We start from the raw sequence: 18,343 nt of genomic DNA, 5'->3' as shown, positions 1-18,343 counted from the left end.
GGGGCCGGGGGGCGGGGGGCCCGGCTGCAGCCGCGCGCGCCGCTGCGCCTCCGCACGGCTCGGTTCCCCGCGTCCTTGAGCCCCTCCCACCGCAGGCGGTCCTTTCAGGGCCTCGCCGGGTGCACGTTTTCATCCGAGCGGACCAGCAAAGTAGCTAATCCCTGATGTCGGAATAATGGCCCGACATGATAGTCAACAGTCTTGTATTCAAGTTTCAAGCAGGTTGAGCTAGGCGTCCACGCTGTACCTGTGGGTCGATGCTGCACTCCGTTTGAACGTGTGCGCAACCCGGGAGCCGGTCCCTGGCGCTCCTGAGTAGAGATGGGCACTTCCTCCAGCCTTTGTACCTTGAACCGTGGCTCGCTTCATACTCTGATCTGTTTGTGTAACTCGCCTTTCCTGCTGGGTCTGGAGCTCTGGGCCAGCGGAGGCCATGTTTTATTCAACGCAGAGTCTAGGCCCTGTGTCTGGAGCGTAGGGGGAGCTCTGGAAACGTGTCATGCCTCAACGCGCTGGAGTTAACAGATGCTCACTCCAGTCTTGGAAGCCTTCATCTTGGCTTTGCGGATAACGTTCAGGCAGTCCACTCTCCACCACAAATCGGCCCCTATGCAAACCACACTTAATCTACTCTTCTCCTTTACTATTTTGAGGTTTCTCCAAATGAAAACCATAGGTCAGCATGCACCCAACCCCTAAAATCCCACCTCCAGTGTCCTGGGCCTGCTGCTGTCACGGCCATGACTCAGGTGTGGCAGGGAGGGTGGGGTGGCGGCCGGGAGTGGCACTGAGTAGAAACAAGTTCTCAGTGTCGGGCTCCACGGTGTCCTTGGGCAAATTATGAAAAACAGCCAACGAGGGTCACATCTTACCGTGTACCTCCACAGATCTCCTCGGAATCCCACCCATTCAATATGAAAGAAGAGGGAAGTACTTAGCAATAGAAACAGAGTACTATTTTGCCAGTTCTCTGGCAGTTTTTGAGGACTAATAAAATAAAAGTGCTAAGAAAGTTAGTGTTTGAAACCACATGAAAAAATTTCCCCGGCCTTAATTTTACATGAACCCAAATTCACACATAGTTCCCTTAGAGCCAAATATTTTCACTTTGAAAGAATAGCATGGGAGCAGGGGCGGGGGCTGTGGCTTCTGCCCAGAGTTAACTGCATAAGGTGGATATTGTGTAAAGAAAATAAGCTCTTAGGGTTTTCAAAAGTAATGTAAATATTTTTTTAAGTGGCTGTGTCTATAGAATATTAGTGAGGGAAGAAATCCTATTTTCACAAATCAAATAGAGTATTGATCAGGAGCAAAGTGGTTCAGACAAAATCAGAGTTTCATTGGTCTTACTATCTATAAGTGATTTTCGACTAGGTATACCTTCTTTTTCTTGTTCCGATAGATTTGAGGGAAAGGGCTTATTAATGTTGAGGAGGAAGCAAGGGAAATAGCGCTCCAGAATTTCTGGAAGAGACTCTAACCCTAATGTACCTAAAATACGTCTCTCAGATTGTGGAACAAGATAGCTCAGGTTCAGATCCTTTCTGATACTAGCTGTGTGATATGGGGACACTTAGCTTCTTTGTCCCTCAGTTTCCTCATCTATGAAGTGGATAGTGCTCACCCCATAGTGTTGTGATGAGTATTAAAAGAGCTAATATATGTAAAGTGTGCAAAATAGTACCTGCACATAGTAAGCCATAATAAAAGGGTTGATGGTGAGAATGTTCACATAGGTGTCCCACTTTAATAAGGTTAGAAAGGGGCCTTTGCATGCTTATAGGGAACAAATTCTTTATAAGAATACCAACTATAAATCGTTACATTTTCTCAGACAATGCAATCGTTCATCCTAATCGTTTTAGTGAAATGACGGCTTATAGTGGATCGCTGACAGTTAAGTAGTTCCCCCTGCTGGATAACATAGAAATCACAGAGCACTTGACAATGTAGAGTGTATCTGAAAAAGGGTTTTACTTTTATAGATTTGGATTTTTATGGTTATAAAAGCAATAAATATCACAAACAAAAACACATGAATACGTAATTTAAAAACAAAAACATGCAGTTGTTTTATTATCTTGTCTAATGGTCATAGTAGCTAATTTGTTGGAAGTTTACTACATGCCAGAAAAGTATTCCACATACCACTGATGAGGTACTATCACTTTCTTTATTTTTTAATGTTTTATTTTTTTCTGAGAGAGACAGCATGAGCAGGGGAGGGCCAGAAAGAGAGGGAGGCACAGAATCTGAAACAGGCTCCAGGCTCTGAGCTAGCTGTCAGCACAGAGCCCAACGCGGGGCTCGAACCCACGAACCGTGAGATCATGACCTGAGCCGAAGTCAGACGCTTAACCGACTGAGCGACCCAGGCGCCCTAGTACTATCACTTTCATATAGACCAGAGGACTGGGGCACAAAGAAGTTAAGTAACTTGCTCAAGATGGCACAGTCCCTGAGTGGCAAACCCACACATCACCCTAGGCTTTTTGTCACCACAGGCAGTGCTACTTACAATAACCATTTGTAAGAATTTGGAAAATATTTCTCCAAAAGTTTCCTTCTTTCTTCCCTTCTCGTTACCTTTGTTTTATTTTTTATTCTGCTTAATGTTTCTTTATTCTTCACACACACACACACACACACACACACACACACACACACAGAGGGTGAGCAGGGNTCACACACACACACACACACACACACACACACACACACAGAGGGTGAGCAGGGGAGGGGCAGGGAGAGAGGGAGATGCAGAATCCAAAGCAGGCTCCAGACTCTGAGCTGTCAGCACAGAGCCCTATGCGGGGCTTGAACTCACAAACTGTGAGATCATGAGTTGAAGTTGAATGCTTAACCAACTGAGCCACCCAGGTGCCTATCTTCTCTTTACCTTTGTAAACATCCCACCCACTACCAGTTCTCTCCTGAGCTGTAATGAAATGGTCCCAGATAAGCTGCCATGATCTCACTAGTAAACCAAAGTCATAACTATGCAGGTGGTAGTAGAATGAGCACTGGACAGGAAATCAGGCATTCTAACGTCTACTTCTTGCTGACTCTCTGTTTCACCTCTAATATTGTCCCATCTCTCCCCTCCCCCATTCATGCAAACTTTTAATTGTCTCTCTGCTCTCCCGTCCCATTCCTTCCCGTCTATTCTACCCAGTGGTGTGATGGTTAATGTTTCCCAACCAACTTTCTGACACCTCCCCCTCCAAATCCTAAATTTGTAGCATCTGCCAATTTCCATCATGTAAAACTCCCCCAACGCTGATTTCCAGCTACCACCTTGATGTCACTGAACACAGAGTTCAGAAGACATATATGTAATTACCTCTCTGAAGCTAGTAGAAGCACATCCCTGCATATACCCCCAATATCCTACTAAAACCTTTCTCGCAGCGGTTACCAATAAGCTCATATTTGCCAAATTCAGTGGACATCATTGGCCTCTCTGTTCCACTAGATACTGTAATGTCTCCCTCCAAAAACCTGTGTACTCTCTTGGCTTCTTTTTTTTTTCCTTTTTGAAAAAATATAATTTATTGTCAAGTTGGTTTCCACATTAACACCCAGTGCTTATCCCAACAAATGCCCTCCTCAATGTCTGTTCAGATTTTCTATCTCTTCCCATCTGAGTTTTGGTAGTGTGTGGGTGTTTAGGAATTTGTCTATTTCACCTAGGTTGTTCAGTTTGTTGGCATATAATTTTTCATAGTATTCCCTGATAATTGCTTTTGTTTCCGAGGGATTGGTTGTAATAAATCCATTTTAATTTGTGATTTTATCTATTTGGGTGCTCTCTCTTTTCTTTTTGAGAAGCCTAGCTAGAGGTTTATCATTTTGTTTATTTTTTCAAAAAACCAACTCTTCATTTCATTGATCTGTTCAACTGTTTTTTTGGATTCTATATTGTTTATTTATGCCCTGATCTTTCTTATTTCTCTTCTTCTGCTGGGTTTGGGGTGTCTTGGCTGTTCTGCTTCTACTTCCTTTAGGTGCACTGTTAGATTTTGTATTTGCACTTTTTCTGTTTTTTTTTTTTTTTTTTTTTTTTTTTTTTTTTGAGATAGGCCTGGATTGCAATGTATTTTACTCTTAGGACTGTCTTTGCTGCATCCCAAAGAGTTCGGATTATTGTATTTTCATTTTAATTTGTTTCCATTTATTTTTAAATTTCTTCTCTAATTGCCTGGTTGGCCTGTTCATTCTTTAATAGGGTTTCTTTAACCTCCTTGCTTTTGGAGGTTTTCCAGACTTTTTCCTGTGGTTGATTTCAAGTTTCATAGCATTATGATCTGAAAGCATGCATGGTATGATCTCAGTTCTTTTATATTTATTGGGGGCTGCTTTGTGACCCAGTATGTGGTCTATCTTGGAGAATGTACCATGTGGACTCGAGAAGAAAGTGAAATCTATAGCTTCAGGCTGTAGAGTTCTAAATATCTCTGTCAAGTCCATCTGGTTCAATGTTTCATTCAGGGCCATTGTTTCTTTAGTGATTTTCTGTCTAGTTGATCTAACCATTGCTGTAAGGGGAGTATTAAAGTCCTGTGCAATTAGTACATTCTTGTCAATAAGATTGCTTATGATTAATTGTTTTTTATATTTGGTTGCTACCAAATTCAGTGCATAGACATTTATAATTGTTAGCTCTTCCTGATGGATAGACCCTGTGATTATTATATAATGTCCTTCTTCATCTCTTGTTACTGCCTTTACTTTAGAGTCTACTTTATCTAAGTATGCCTACTCCAGCTTTCTTTTGGCTTCCAGTAGCATGATAGATAGTTCTCCATCCCGTCACTTTCAATCTGAAGGTGTCCTCAGGTCTAAAATAAGTCTCTTGTAGACAGCAAATAGATGGGTCTTGTTTTTTTTATCCCTTCTGATACCCTATGTCTTTTGATTGGAGCATTTAGTCCATTTACATTCAGAGCTATTATTGAAAAATATGGGTTTAGAGTCATTGTGTTCTCTGTAGGATTCATGCTTGTAGTGATGTCTCTGGTACTTTGTGTTCCTTGCAACATTTCCCTCATAGAGTCTCCCAGAGGATCTCTTGCAGGGCTGGTTTAGGGGTGATGAATGCCTTTAGTTTTTGTTTGTTTGGGAAAACGTTTATCTCTTTTTCTATTCTGAATGACAGGCTTGCTGGATAATGGATTCTTGGCTGCACATTTTTCCTGTTCATCAAATTGAAGATTTCCTGCCATTCCTTTCTGGCCTGCCAAGTTTCAGTAGATAGGTCTGCTACTACCCTTATGTGTCTACCTTTGAATGTTAAGGCCCATTTATCCCTAGCTGCTTTCAGAATTCTCCTTTTATCCTTGTATTTTGCCAGTTTCACTATGATATGTCATGCAGAAGATCAATTCAAGTTATGTCTGAGGGGAGTTCTCTGTACCTTTTGGATTTCAATGTCTGTTTCCTAGCCCAGTTTGGGGAAGCTCTAAGCTATGATTTGTTCAAGTACCCCTTCAGCCCCTTTCTCTCTTTTCTTCTTATGGAATTCCTATGATACGGATATTGTTCCATTTGATTGTATCACTCAGTTCTCGAATTCTCCTTTCATGCTCCTGGATCAATTTATCTCTCTTTTTCTTAGCTTCCTCTTTTTCCATAATTTTATCTTCTAATTCACCTATTCTCCTCTCTGCCTCTTCAACCCGTGTAGTGGCTGCCTACATTTTATTTTGCACCTCATTGGTAGCATTTTTTAATTCATCATAACTATTTTTAAGATGCATGATCTTCACAGCAATGGAGTCTCTGCTGTCTTCTATACCTTTTTCAAGCCCCGCAATTAATTTTATGACTATTATTCTAAATTCTTGTTCAGTTATGTTGTTTGTATCTGTTTTTGATCAATTCTTTAGCTGTTACTTCTTCCTGGAATTTCTTTTGAGGAGAATTCTTCCATTTCATAATTTTGGCTAGTTTTTTGTTTCTTGTAAGTTTTAAAAACTTGTTATGTGCTCTGCCCCTCCAAGTACTGCTATATTAAAGAAGGATCATACACTGTCCAGGGCCTCACCATTCAGGAAGTGTTTTTTGAAAGGTGTCACTTAGTCTCTCTTGTTGTGACTTTGATTATTTTATTTCCCTACTCATAGTGATGTTTTGGACACTCCACCACGTGTGCTTTGGTTTGTTCCTTGAAGTAGTCCTGGGAAGGGAAACAGACAGACAGGGAATGAGAACATGCAAACACACGAACAAATCAAACAAACAAGCAAACATACAAAAACAACAACAACAACAAACAACAAAAAAATAAAGGATAGTCTAAAAGCATAAAACAGAAGCCCCAACTACAAATAAAGAGCAGGGTGGAGGTGGTGCTGATGGAAGGGCATATACAAAGAGAGAAATGGCAGGGGGGGGGAGAAAGAGAAAATGAACATTGACCAGGCAGAGAGACTAAAGGGCTTAATCCAGAGAGAGAAAGAGAAGAATACGGAAGTAGGTGAGAAGAATGAAATGAAGATAATGTTACCCAGAGAAACTCTATGGTCTGATTTTTCCAGAGAGAGAGAGAAAAAAAGGAAAGTAGAGAAGGAGGGGTAGATAATGCATCAAGAGGATGGATTAAATATGTCTGTTTAAGCAAACCAATAACCAGAGTAGCCAGCTCAGAGGAAGGAAGAGATAAGGAGAAAAGGGAGAATAGATCTGAATAACAAGAATTGATCTAGAGTTACTCCCGGCAATGCAGCAGTGCTGGTCTGGGGGAGGGGCCATCTGTTTCTACAGCATCTATCCAGCTCTTGTAGATAAGCAGCTACCTCGCATGGATGGGTGTGGTTTGGTGTAGGAGGGTCCTGCCCTTACTGTCAGCCCTCTCCCCCCACCCCACACCAATCCCTGAGGCCACGCCCTGGTGGTTGTGGGGAGAAAAATGGTGACCCCCCCCCAGTCCCTTCTCCATGGATCAGGTGTCCCAAATCACTCCCTTGGATCTGTCCTTACTGCGCTGCAGGCACAGATAAGGTGGGTCCTCTCCTTTGCCCCACACCAGCTGTGTTCCAAGCTTCCTCTGTGCCCATTAATAATGCTGCCCAAAATGTAATCCAGGCATTTCAGGGCAGGGGACTGGTTCCTCCTGATGCTGACTGGACCCCCTGAGGTTCCACTGAACCCGGAGGGGACTCTCCTCATCCCCAGGTGCAGGGACAGGACAACCAGCCTCAGTCCAAAGAAAGCCCCACAGTTAGAGGATGCGATCTCTCTCCGAAAGTCCTGTGGTTAGAGATAGGATGGTAGGGTTCCTCTCCGTCCCCCGCCGAGGTTTTTCTCTTGTCCAGATACAGTCCCACACTTCCCCAGATGCTCTCTCTCTTCCCTTTGTCTCTCCACAGAAGGGGCTCCCTCCCCTCCACGCCTCCGTGACCCTGCCCATGTTTATCTCCCCCAGTTTGCAGGCACGCACCTATGAGGCCATCTTCCTAGTAGACTGTCTCCTTTCCTCCCAGACTCTTGGGGTTCAGAGTCCTTTGGCTTCATCCCTTCTTTGTTTGAGAGATGTGGGCAGAAAGTGCTCAACCCCCTACTTCTCTGTCATGTTGAACCCAGGCTTTCTTGCCTCCATAAAGATGTTAAACCCCAGTGTCTAAAGATCACCAGGAATACACCTATAGTCAAATTAAGTTAGATTTATTACCTCTGCAGCAAGGGACCCTGCACACCACGGGAAAACCTGGGGGTGTCTCAGTGAGGATGCTAGGAGAGCTTCGGATTCTGTGTCTCCCTCTCTGACCCTCCCCTGCTCATGCTGTCTCTATCTCTCTCTTAAAAATAAATAAAACATTTACAAAATATTTAATTAAGAAAAAAAGATTAAGGCTTGGGGTGCCTGGGTGGCTCAGTCAGTCGGTTAAGGGTCCAATCATTGGTTTCAGTCATGATCTCTCAGTTCTATGAGTTCGAGCCCCACATCAAGCTCTGCACTGACAGTACGGAGACTGCTTGGGATTCTCCCTCTCCCTCTTCTCTTTCAAAATAAATAAATAAGCTTAAAAAAAGATTTAGGCTTATTTCAGGTGATTTTGGAAAGGGTTTAGGGATGTGGGTGTTTTGTTCTAAGTTATGCTACGTCAGGAAGAGTGATATCTTATGTTGTAGTTACATGGTGTGGTTTTTTTCTGTGTCCAGATGTAAGTATGGAGTGGTTTTGTTTTTGTTTTGTTCTGTCATAATGACACAGTGGCCTTGTCTGATGTTAACATTCTGTGAAATTACTTATGCTCAGCGTTGGATCATCCTGGCCTTGCTATTGGCTTCCAGAATAACTACTAAGTATCAGGGACTGGGTTTTTCTTTCTCCTGCACCGGGTCACCATGAACCTCTCCATCCATCCCTTCCCCTTCTCCCTAACTCCTCTGACAGTTACCCTCACCCAGTGCTGGATTCGCTGGGATTCTTTCCTGTATGACTCTTCAGTTCATTCTAGACATTTTCTTTGAGTTACATCGTCCACTTTGATGATTTCAACATCTATCTATATATTCATGACTTGCAAATATACACACTTTCCATCTGTGATTCAGAATTTCATACCCAACTTCCAGCAGGTGGCACCACCTGGATTCTCCCTCCACCACATTAGCATCAAGCCGTACAGAGCTCAACCTGCTCTCTCTTCTAAACCATTCTCTGTGGCCCCTGAATCTATCCTCTTGGTCACTGAAATGAAAACTCCAAGATCATCCTTGACTCTTTCTCTTATATCCAATTTAAATCCAGTAACTTGAAGTCTTGCCGGCCCCCAGACATTCTGCAGGGCAGACCCTCTGCTCTGCCCTTCCTCCCCCCCACCGGCACCCACCACCCCCCGTCATTGACCCTCACTGCCATAGCTGTGCCCTCCTCCAGGTCTGAACACGTCCCCTCCCTAATCCGTCTTCCAGAAGACGACTGAAGTGATCCAGCTAAACGTGGATCTGACTCTGACGCTCTCCTTGATGCGCCCCTCAATGATTCCTCATCACCTCTGCCATCAGGGATGAGATTCCTGAAAGTAACACACGAATTCTTCTGTGGGCTGGCCCATTTTACCTGTCCAGCCTCGTCTGTCCCCTTTGCTTGCTTTTCAGTGCTTCAGTCACTTCAAGGAAACCCATAACTCTAAAATGCTCTAGTATAGATAAATGACAAAATTTTGACTCAAAATTGAAAGAACATATATTTATGTGAAACAGTAGATGGCACTAGAATACTGTTTTTCAGCATAGCATTTGCAAGAACTAAAATTGATCTAAAATTTTTCTAGAAAAATTGATAGCCAATAGTAGTATGATTTTTAGTTAACAGCAATGTGTCCGTATTGGTTTCTTAATTATAACAAATGTACTACGCTAATGTAAGATGTTAATAATAGGGAGCACTAGGGGCAGGGGTTTATGGGAATTCTACTATCACAACTTTTCTATAAATCTGAAACTATTCTAAAATATTATTTTTAAATGTCTCTATATTCTTAAGATATAACTTTTTCATGTGAAAAATAAATATGATAACCCCAATAACAGTCATTTCTTTATGTCAAATTAAATACAAAACCCCCCAAGTCAACAATTAATCTTTAAGTTTTAAACACGTTAGATATTCAGAAATAAAAGCTATTCATGTAACATTTTACTGTCCTGTTGTGATTATGAATGTATTATTTTAGGAAATCTGAAGAAGACAGAAAGTATAAAGAATACATCACCCAAAGAGGATTGCTTCTTTCTCTTCAACCACAATCAATTGCTGCTAATATTTTGACCTTTTGTATTAGACTTTTTCTCTGTGTGCTGTAATAGTTGAGATTCTCCCCTGGCTCCTCGCAGCCCACATTCTTCCGGTTTCTTCCCACCCTGCCTCAGCTTCTTCCCTAGCATCTGTATCAAACCAGTGGGGTTCATCAGGATTCCATCTGGATACCTTCTTCAACCTCTGCATTTTCTCTTTAGATGACCTCCACTATTCCTGTGGCTTAGATACTATGCTGGGAACTTCCAAGTTGATTTCTGGTCCAGACTTCTCTTGTGAGCTTCAAGTTGAATGTCTCACAGATAGTATCAGATGTAAAACAGCCCAAATTGAGCTCTTTCCTCCCCAAAGTGTATTCTACCCCCTTGTCTTATCCATATATATATGTACATGTCTTATCCATATATATGTACATATGTGTACATATGTTTTATATGTATTTATATTTATATAAATATGTTTTATTTATTTNCTCCACTATTCCTGTGGCTTAGATACTATGCTGGGAACTTCCAAGTTGATTTCTGGTCCAGACTTCTCTTGTGAGCTTCAAGTTGAATGTCTCACAGATAGTATCAGACGTAAAACAGCCCAAATTGAGCTCTTTCCTCCCCAAAGTGTATTCTACCCCCTTGTCTTATCCATATATATATGTACATGTCTTATCCATATATATGTACACATATGTACATATATACATGTTTTATTTATTTCAGAGAGAGAGACAGTGTGAGCAGGGGAGGGTCATAGAGAGAGGGAGGTACAGAATCTGAAACAGGCTCCAGGCTCTGAGCTAGCTGTCAGCGCAGAGCCCGACATGGGGCTCGAACCCACGAACTGTGAGATCATGACCTGAGCCGAAGTAGGATGCTTAACCAACTGAGCTACCCAGGTGCCCCTTGTCTTATCCATATTAATATAATAAATGGTACCAGCATCTTCTAGCTTCTTACAAGCCATCCTCAACCCACATGTCCCATATCCAACCCATCTAAAGAAAATCTTTAGCTGCCACCTGTAAGTGTGTATCTCAAATCCATGCACCTTTTGCAAGTTCATTATCACTGCCCTACTCCAAGCCACCATCCTTTCTCACCTAGACCACTGTAATCTCTTCCTAATTGATTTTCTAATGTCCATTCTTATCCCTTTAGAGCAGCCACAGAGATGTTTAAAGATACAGATCACTTTCTTAGTTAAGGTTTTAACAAAACAGCAATGCCCATGGCACTTGGATTAAAATCTGCCCAGTCAGCAGCTGGCTGGCCCCTGCCCACCCCTGTTAAAGAATCGATGTGCCTTCGTCTCCTCATAGAACTCTGATAAAATTTTTAATTATTGAAAACATAAGAAAGAAAATAAATCTTCATCATGCTGTCACCTACTCAGAGATAAGCACAGTTAATATTTTTATATATTTCTTTCTACTTCTCTTTTTTTCTACATGGACACATTCCTACATATACATGTATGGATAGTATATTATATATATGTCTGTTTTTAGAAGATTAGAATTACACTGTATAATTTGTAACCTGTGTTTTTCACTTGATAGGTAAAATATGAAAATATTGAAGTTCTTAATACACATTGCGCTTTACATTTGCCATCAACAGGCACTTAATACGTGACCTGTCCGACCTTTGCTACCTTTGATGATAGCCCCTGTTTGGACCTTTTTTTTGTTTCTTAAAGTTTTTACGTATTTATTTTGAGAGAGACAGAGAGAGTGCGAGCGGAGGAGAGGAAGAGGGAGAATCTCAAGCAGACTCCATGCTGTCAGNTCTCCCAATCTCTCAGGTTTTGTAAGGTTTCCAATGGCTTCAGATCTTTTCTGTGTGATGTATGGGCGCGAGTGCAAGTACGGAGCTCCTTACTTCTCCGCCATCTTGCCCCTCCTCTTTACGTATTTATTTTGAGAGAGACAGAGAGAGTGTGAGCGGAGGAGAGGAAGAGGGAGAATCTCAAGCAGACTCCATGCTGTCAGCACAGAGCTCAATGTGGGACTCAGACTCACCAACCATGAGATCATGACCTGAGCCGAAATCAAGAATCGATCACTTAACCAACTGAGCCACCCAGGCACACACACACCCCGCCCCACCCTGTTTGGATCTTTATAGTCCTGTGTCTTGGTGCTTATAACGCTTGTTCTTCCTGGAAGCTTCTGAGTTCTTCTCATGCACATGGCACTGTGTCAGGAAGTAGTCTAGGGATACCTTCCCAGAACCACCCCCTCAGTGCCCAGGGTTTGGGGAAGATGCTGCAACCAAGTGGTACTGATGCTAGTGCAGTGTGTCATGCTAATGCAGGGCTGTGCCTGGGCCTGTGGGAACAGAGAGGAGGTATCACTCACGGCCCTGGAGCAGTCGGCACATTCATTAAGAGTGGGAGACAAGGGCTGGTTTCACGTATTCTCTGTGACCTAATTCTACCTAAATCCCAATTCCACACCCCTCCCTAGGACCAGTGTGACAGCTTTCCCAAAGGGACTCATCGATAGCCTTCCACTGGGTAGAGGCAATTAATATTTGTTTGAAATGCTGTCTCCAAAGGCCTCCACCATGTTGCAAGTAACCTCTCTTTGAATTCTCATGACTATGTGCAAGTTAAATTCTGTTATGCCCATTTTAACAGATGGGAAAAAACAAATTGAGCTGTTAAGTAAATCATGTTAGCCGCTTTTCTCATGGTTTAGACACTATGCTGGAAACTTTCAAATTTCTTTCTGGTCTAGACTTCTTTAGTAAATTAGGGGATCTGAGCCCCAATCTACTTGCACCCTGTCCATACTATGCCCCCTCCACCATAAGTGGTTTCTTAGGGGAGCACAGCATTCGCAAAACAAACAAGGAAATAGAAGGTGTGTACTAATGAGGAGTTAGCACAGACATACACTCTGTACAGAAAGTGGCTCAATCTCAACGTCATTTCCAAGTTTTGAATGTTATTGAATAAATAGAGAATGAAATACTGAGCTCAAGTCATGTCATCTGGATCCCAAAATTTAATGAGAAATAATAAACACTTAAATTTTTGAGTGCTTCAAGGTATGTGGCACTATTATTTGTACATGATATGTATTAATTACTTTATTCTCGGAACAATCCTATGAGGTAGGTACAATGATCACAACTACTTTGTAGATATGGATACTGAAACAGATGGTGTGAATTCCTCGTTTAAGGTCACCCAGCATGTTGGGGTTAGCTGGGATTAAAGTCCAGACCAACTTTCTTGGTCTAAGTTCTCAGCACCTAACCACCGTGAGAATAATAATACCAGCACTTGGGGCACCTGGGTGGCTTAGTCGGTTAAGCATCCGGCTTCAGCTCAGGTCATGATCTATGGTTTGTGGGTTCAAGCCCCACATCGGGCTCTGTGCTGACAGCTAGCTCAGAGCCTGGAGCCTGCTTCGGATTCTGTGTCTCCCTCGCTCTCTGACCCTCCCCTGCTCACGCTGTCTCTCTCACTCTCTCAGAAATAAATTTAAAAAAAAACATTAAAAAAGTAATTAAAAAATAAATAAATAAACATTAAAAAAGAATAGTAGCACTTACCATGTACCAGTGCCTGCTTCAAGCACACATTAATTTGCCTTATCCTCACAGTATCATGAGCAATGTACAACAATTGCTTCTACATAACAGATGAGAAAATTGAGGCACAGAGAAGCTAAATGACTTTTCCTGGATAACTCAGCTAGTAAGTGGCAGAGCTGGGCTCAAATCCAGACCTTTAACTACAGAGTCTGCCCACTTAACTCCTAAAATTCCATTTTAGTGTGCAAATTCTTCAATCTATTGACGTACATTTAAAATTTGTAGAACATATCCAGTCATTGGTATATATTTTAAGACTACATATCTTTCTGGGGGCACCTGGGTGGCTGAGTCAGGTAAGTGTCCAACTTCTGCTCAGGGCATGATCTCACAGTTTGTGAGTTCAAGCCCCGCGTTGGACTCTGTGCTGACAGTTTTGAGCCTGGAGCCTGCTTCGGATTCTGTGTGTCTCTCTCTCCCTGCCCCTCCCCTGGTCACGCTCCCTCTCTCAAAATAAATTGAAAAAAAAAAAAAAGACTACTTATCTTTCCAAACTGGTGCTGCCAGTGTACTCTGTCTCTCCCTCTCCCTACCCCCACGCTAGTACAAAGATGATTCTTGTGCCCCAGGATGATCACTGTATTCTAGGGTTATTTCAGCCCAGAAAATTTCCAATAAATACTCAGCTAAGACCTCAGTGTGTCAGACAGACTCTTAAAATACACTTTTAAAAAATATACTCACCATATAAAGAAAGGGATGAAAGGCATGGACCTACGCTGAGCAGAGCTGTATTAAAAATTACACTGGGGCACCTGAGTGGCTCAGTTGGTTAAGCAGCAGACTCTTAGTTTCAGCTCAGGTCATGATCTTGCGGTTGGTGAGATGGAGCTCCACATCAGGCTCCACGCTGACAGTGTGCAGAGGCTGCTTCTGAGTCTCTCTCCCTCTGTCTCTCTGCTCCTCCCTTGCTCGTGCTCACTCTCTCTCGAAATAAATAAACTTAAAAAAATTTTTTTTACATAAAAAAATTTTAAAAGTTACACAGACTTGTTTCTTTAGTGAACTGGAGGAACCATCAATGTTTGGGAGATTCCTTCTATTTAAAAATTCACACATTTCAGTCTGTTTCTGATATGGGCATTTTGTTTTATTTGAAGTTTTCTGTGAATTCTTTCCTATTTACAACTAATCCACTATGCAAGGCCACTGCAGCCCGGCCCCTAATGGCTTCTGAGAGACCACTTGGCCTTGTCTCTTCTCTATACAGATCTCCACCGTTATCTCTTGAACTGACCTTAAAAACTACCAGAGCAAGTTTTGCACTTCTCTGTATTCTTTTAGCATCCGTGCAATCTTCCAGGCTCCATATTTCTTGACTTTGGAAATATCACTGCCAAATAAAAAACTGAATTGACTTAAAGACAGAGATTAGAAAGAAAAAAAATATATATATATTTTAATTGTTTATTTCTGAGAGAGAGAGACAGCATGAGCAGGGGAGGGTCAGAGAGAGAGGGAGATACAGAATCCAAAACAGGCTCCAGGCTCTGAGCTGGCTGTCAGCACAGAGCCCAATGCGGGGCTCGAACCCACGAACCGTGAGATCATAACCTAAGCTGAAGTCGGACTGAGCCACTCAGGTGCCCCAGAAAAATATATTCTTAAATGCATGAATATTAGGCACTATTTCGTATCTCTATCGAGGACAAAACAGTTGTTCCTCAACTCCGAGAATCTGCATCCAAGTCAGCTACTATTGCCATGCAGAGAGAGGCGACGTGAGCAGTCATCCAGGGGGCTATTAATTTATTAATGTTCAATTAGAGGGTGTTGAAAAAAACTGTGTTGGTTCTTAGAGCCAACATAGAATATTAAATAGAATACAAAGATATCTTCAAATCATTTTGACAAATTTGCAGATTGATTTTTCCAGAGATGAAATTAGCAGAATGACATTACTTGTCCGTTACTGGATCCTTGTCACTGTTTCCATTCACTGGACTCACATGAAGACTTCTCTAAGTAAAGCAAAATCTATTCATCCTTTTTCTAATCCTAGTGCCCTGTACACACAACTATGCAACACACATGGTATATGAAATAGAAATGCTTTGTTTTAGTAAACCAGTGACAGAATTCCGGCTTGAGAAATTTAATAAATTGGTGATTATGTCATTCATGAAATTTATAGAAATCTTCCTTGGTCCCATATGATCTTGGCAGATAGTTGGAGAATCCTAGTGGGCTTTAAAAAAAATCATTGAAGGGCTCCTGGGTGGCTCAGTTGTCTGAACATCTGACTCTTGATTTCTGCTCAGGTCATGATTCCAAAGTCATCAGATCAAGCCCTGCATCAGGGTCCACGCTGCTTAAGAGTCTCGATCTCTCCCTCTGCCCCTCCCCTCCATTTTCTCTCTCTCCCTAAAATAAAAATGGAAAGAAATCATTGAAATTGCAAATAGTAAAAATTAATTATGGGCTTTTTGGACATTTTTGGTGTTTCCAAACCACTTTATGAACCATAAAATAGTTTATAATTGATGCAGCAATTTGTAGTTTAATTATTTTCTTTTAGGAGGATTGCTTTTTTACTTTTCCAAAGATTTAAAACAATGTTTCTTTTAAAATAGCTACGAGTTCATCAAGCACTTTATCAGTTGGATTTGTGGCAATTAGAAAGAAATATGGACCCCACCTCTGTTTCCTTGGAGTTTACAATTTAATTTGGAGGACAGCTTACACTGGAATATACATGAAAACAAGTAACATTAAAAAGTTTTTAAGAGTAAGTGCTCGACATGTACCCCAATGTTCATAGCAGCACTCTCAACAACAGCCAAAACATGGAAGGAGCCTAAGTGTCCATCAACGGACGAATGGATCAAGAAGATGTGGTTTATCTATACCATGGAATACTACATGGCAATGAGAAACAATGAAATCTGGCCATGTGTAGCAANGCTCGGTGGAGATATATTGAGCAGACGTTCAGAGGAGAGCTGCAAAGAGAATTATGGGTAGGCAGGTATATTAGTTTTCTGTTTCTCTATAACAAATTACCACAAACTTAGTGACTTCAAACAACACCCAGTTGTTAGCTCACAGATGTGTAACTCTGAAGTCCAGGTGGGAACATACTCCTATTCAGACCGTTTTCTACTTCGGGTCTCCCAAGGTGAAACCTGGTCAGATGAAGCTCATATAATGGAGCTCAGAGAAAAGCATGCCATGCACATTCATGGTGTGGGCACAATTAGTTCTCTGTGACCATACCTCTGAAGTTGTCAGAGGGGCCCTCACTATTCGCCAGCCTCCTCCATCTTCAAAGCCATCTTCATAGTAACAGTGCATCAACACCTGTTCATACTTCAGTCCCTCTGATTTTCGTCTGCAGCGAGCTGCTTTCAGTGGGCTTGCCTGATTAGATTGCAGCCACCCAGGTTATCTCCCCTTTGCCATAGAAGGTGACACAATCATAGATCACAGTTTCCACACACACTCACAGGGGAGGATACCCAAAAGCAAGGGTTATTGGGAGCCACTCTTAGAATTGAGGGAACAGTTTGCACAGAAGGACCAGAATGCACCCTAAAGGAAGGATACATTCTAGATAAATAAATATACTAACAGGTTTAGTCCAGAGAGAAGAGCCATTTATTCATTCAATAGGTATTTATATAATATATTGATATCTGATTATTGGGATTAAAATGATGAGCAAAGGAGATGTAATTCCTGGTCTGATGAAGTTTACAGAAGAGAGTGACCACAGACATATTTGCATGAGATGTGCTCTTGGACAATGAGCAGTCCAGTTTGGGGGGCAGAAACAATTCCTTTAAAAAGGGAGAGTGTGGAGTCACGTGGTATATTTGTAAGCCAAGACGCATATGCGGACACTTGAAGGTTTTAGGATGAGGCATGGAATTTTGGGTAAGCAGCCCAGTGGCTTCTGAAAGGAAAAAATAGAGACACCTAACCTTTCTTCTAGAGACTGAAAGCTGCTAAAATCTGCCCGGGAAATCCCCCCATCCCAGTCCACTGTCAGGTCAGGGAAGATCAACAAAACTCTGAATTTTAAAACACTGTGAGGACAAGAGAGGTGGCCCAGCGGGTTGGTCGCCACACTGAGTTGTATGGTCAGGGAGGGAATGGTGGCTCTGTGCACGTGTGGTGGTGGCACCCAGATCACACCCCAGCCCAGCCTCCAGTTTGGCAAACAGACACCGTGGGATGAGGTGAGGTGAGTAGGCAGTGTGGGAGCCTGGCTAAACTTGGTGTGAAGCACACGTGACTGAGCTTAGTACTGACGGAGAAAATGGTGAACCTCTGTGGCAAGGATGGAGGTCTGCGGAGGTGGGTGGAGAGGGTCTCAGCCGGAACATCCATCCCACTGCAGTATCTGCATGTAGAGAACATCCTAAGATCGCCACGGTCCAGCAACTTGTTTTGGCAAATAATGACACTTCTCTAGCCTCAAAGGAATATAGGTTGTAGGCAAACACACTCAGCATTTGTTTCAGAGTTGCCCTGGAAATGGAATGAGGTGCTGAGCTAATAAGACATCCCATTTAATGGATGTCCATGGTGAGTCAAGGGTTGTGAAAAGCAATTCCCTGCATGCTCTGCACGCCTTCCTTCTCCAAACCCGAAGATCCCACGACTCCCATATTGCAGATCAGGACACAGAGGCTCAGAGAGGTTAAGTAGCATGTCCCAGGTCTCACAGAGAAGAATTGGTAGCCAGGACTCTTCTGCAAAACCCGTGGTCTTTTAACTTAAGCATCACTGCCACCTGAGACCATGTTTTAAAAAGGATGAATGCGCTTTTATGATTTCTAATTGTTCAGCTACCTAAACACTTATGAAACAGCATATGACTTATGTTATTAGTTGCCTTAATGACAATGTTGGAGATGAATTTATTGATCAAAGCATAATATAAATAGTTTGGGGTGATAAGGACAATTCCAACTCTCAAGAAGTCACTAAAGAAATTCTGGGGCTTAGCCCGTATTGTGTGTTGCGAACA

Source organism: Crocuta crocuta, unplaced genomic scaffold, assembly GCF_008692635.1.
Source record: "Crocuta crocuta isolate KB4526 unplaced genomic scaffold, BGI_CrCroc_1.0 scaffold25, whole genome shotgun sequence".
Classification (NCBI taxonomy): Eukaryota; Metazoa; Chordata; class Mammalia; order Carnivora; family Hyaenidae; genus Crocuta; species Crocuta crocuta.
The sequence above is the reverse complement of the archived record's forward strand: the minus strand, read 5'-3'. Positions refer to the sequence as shown.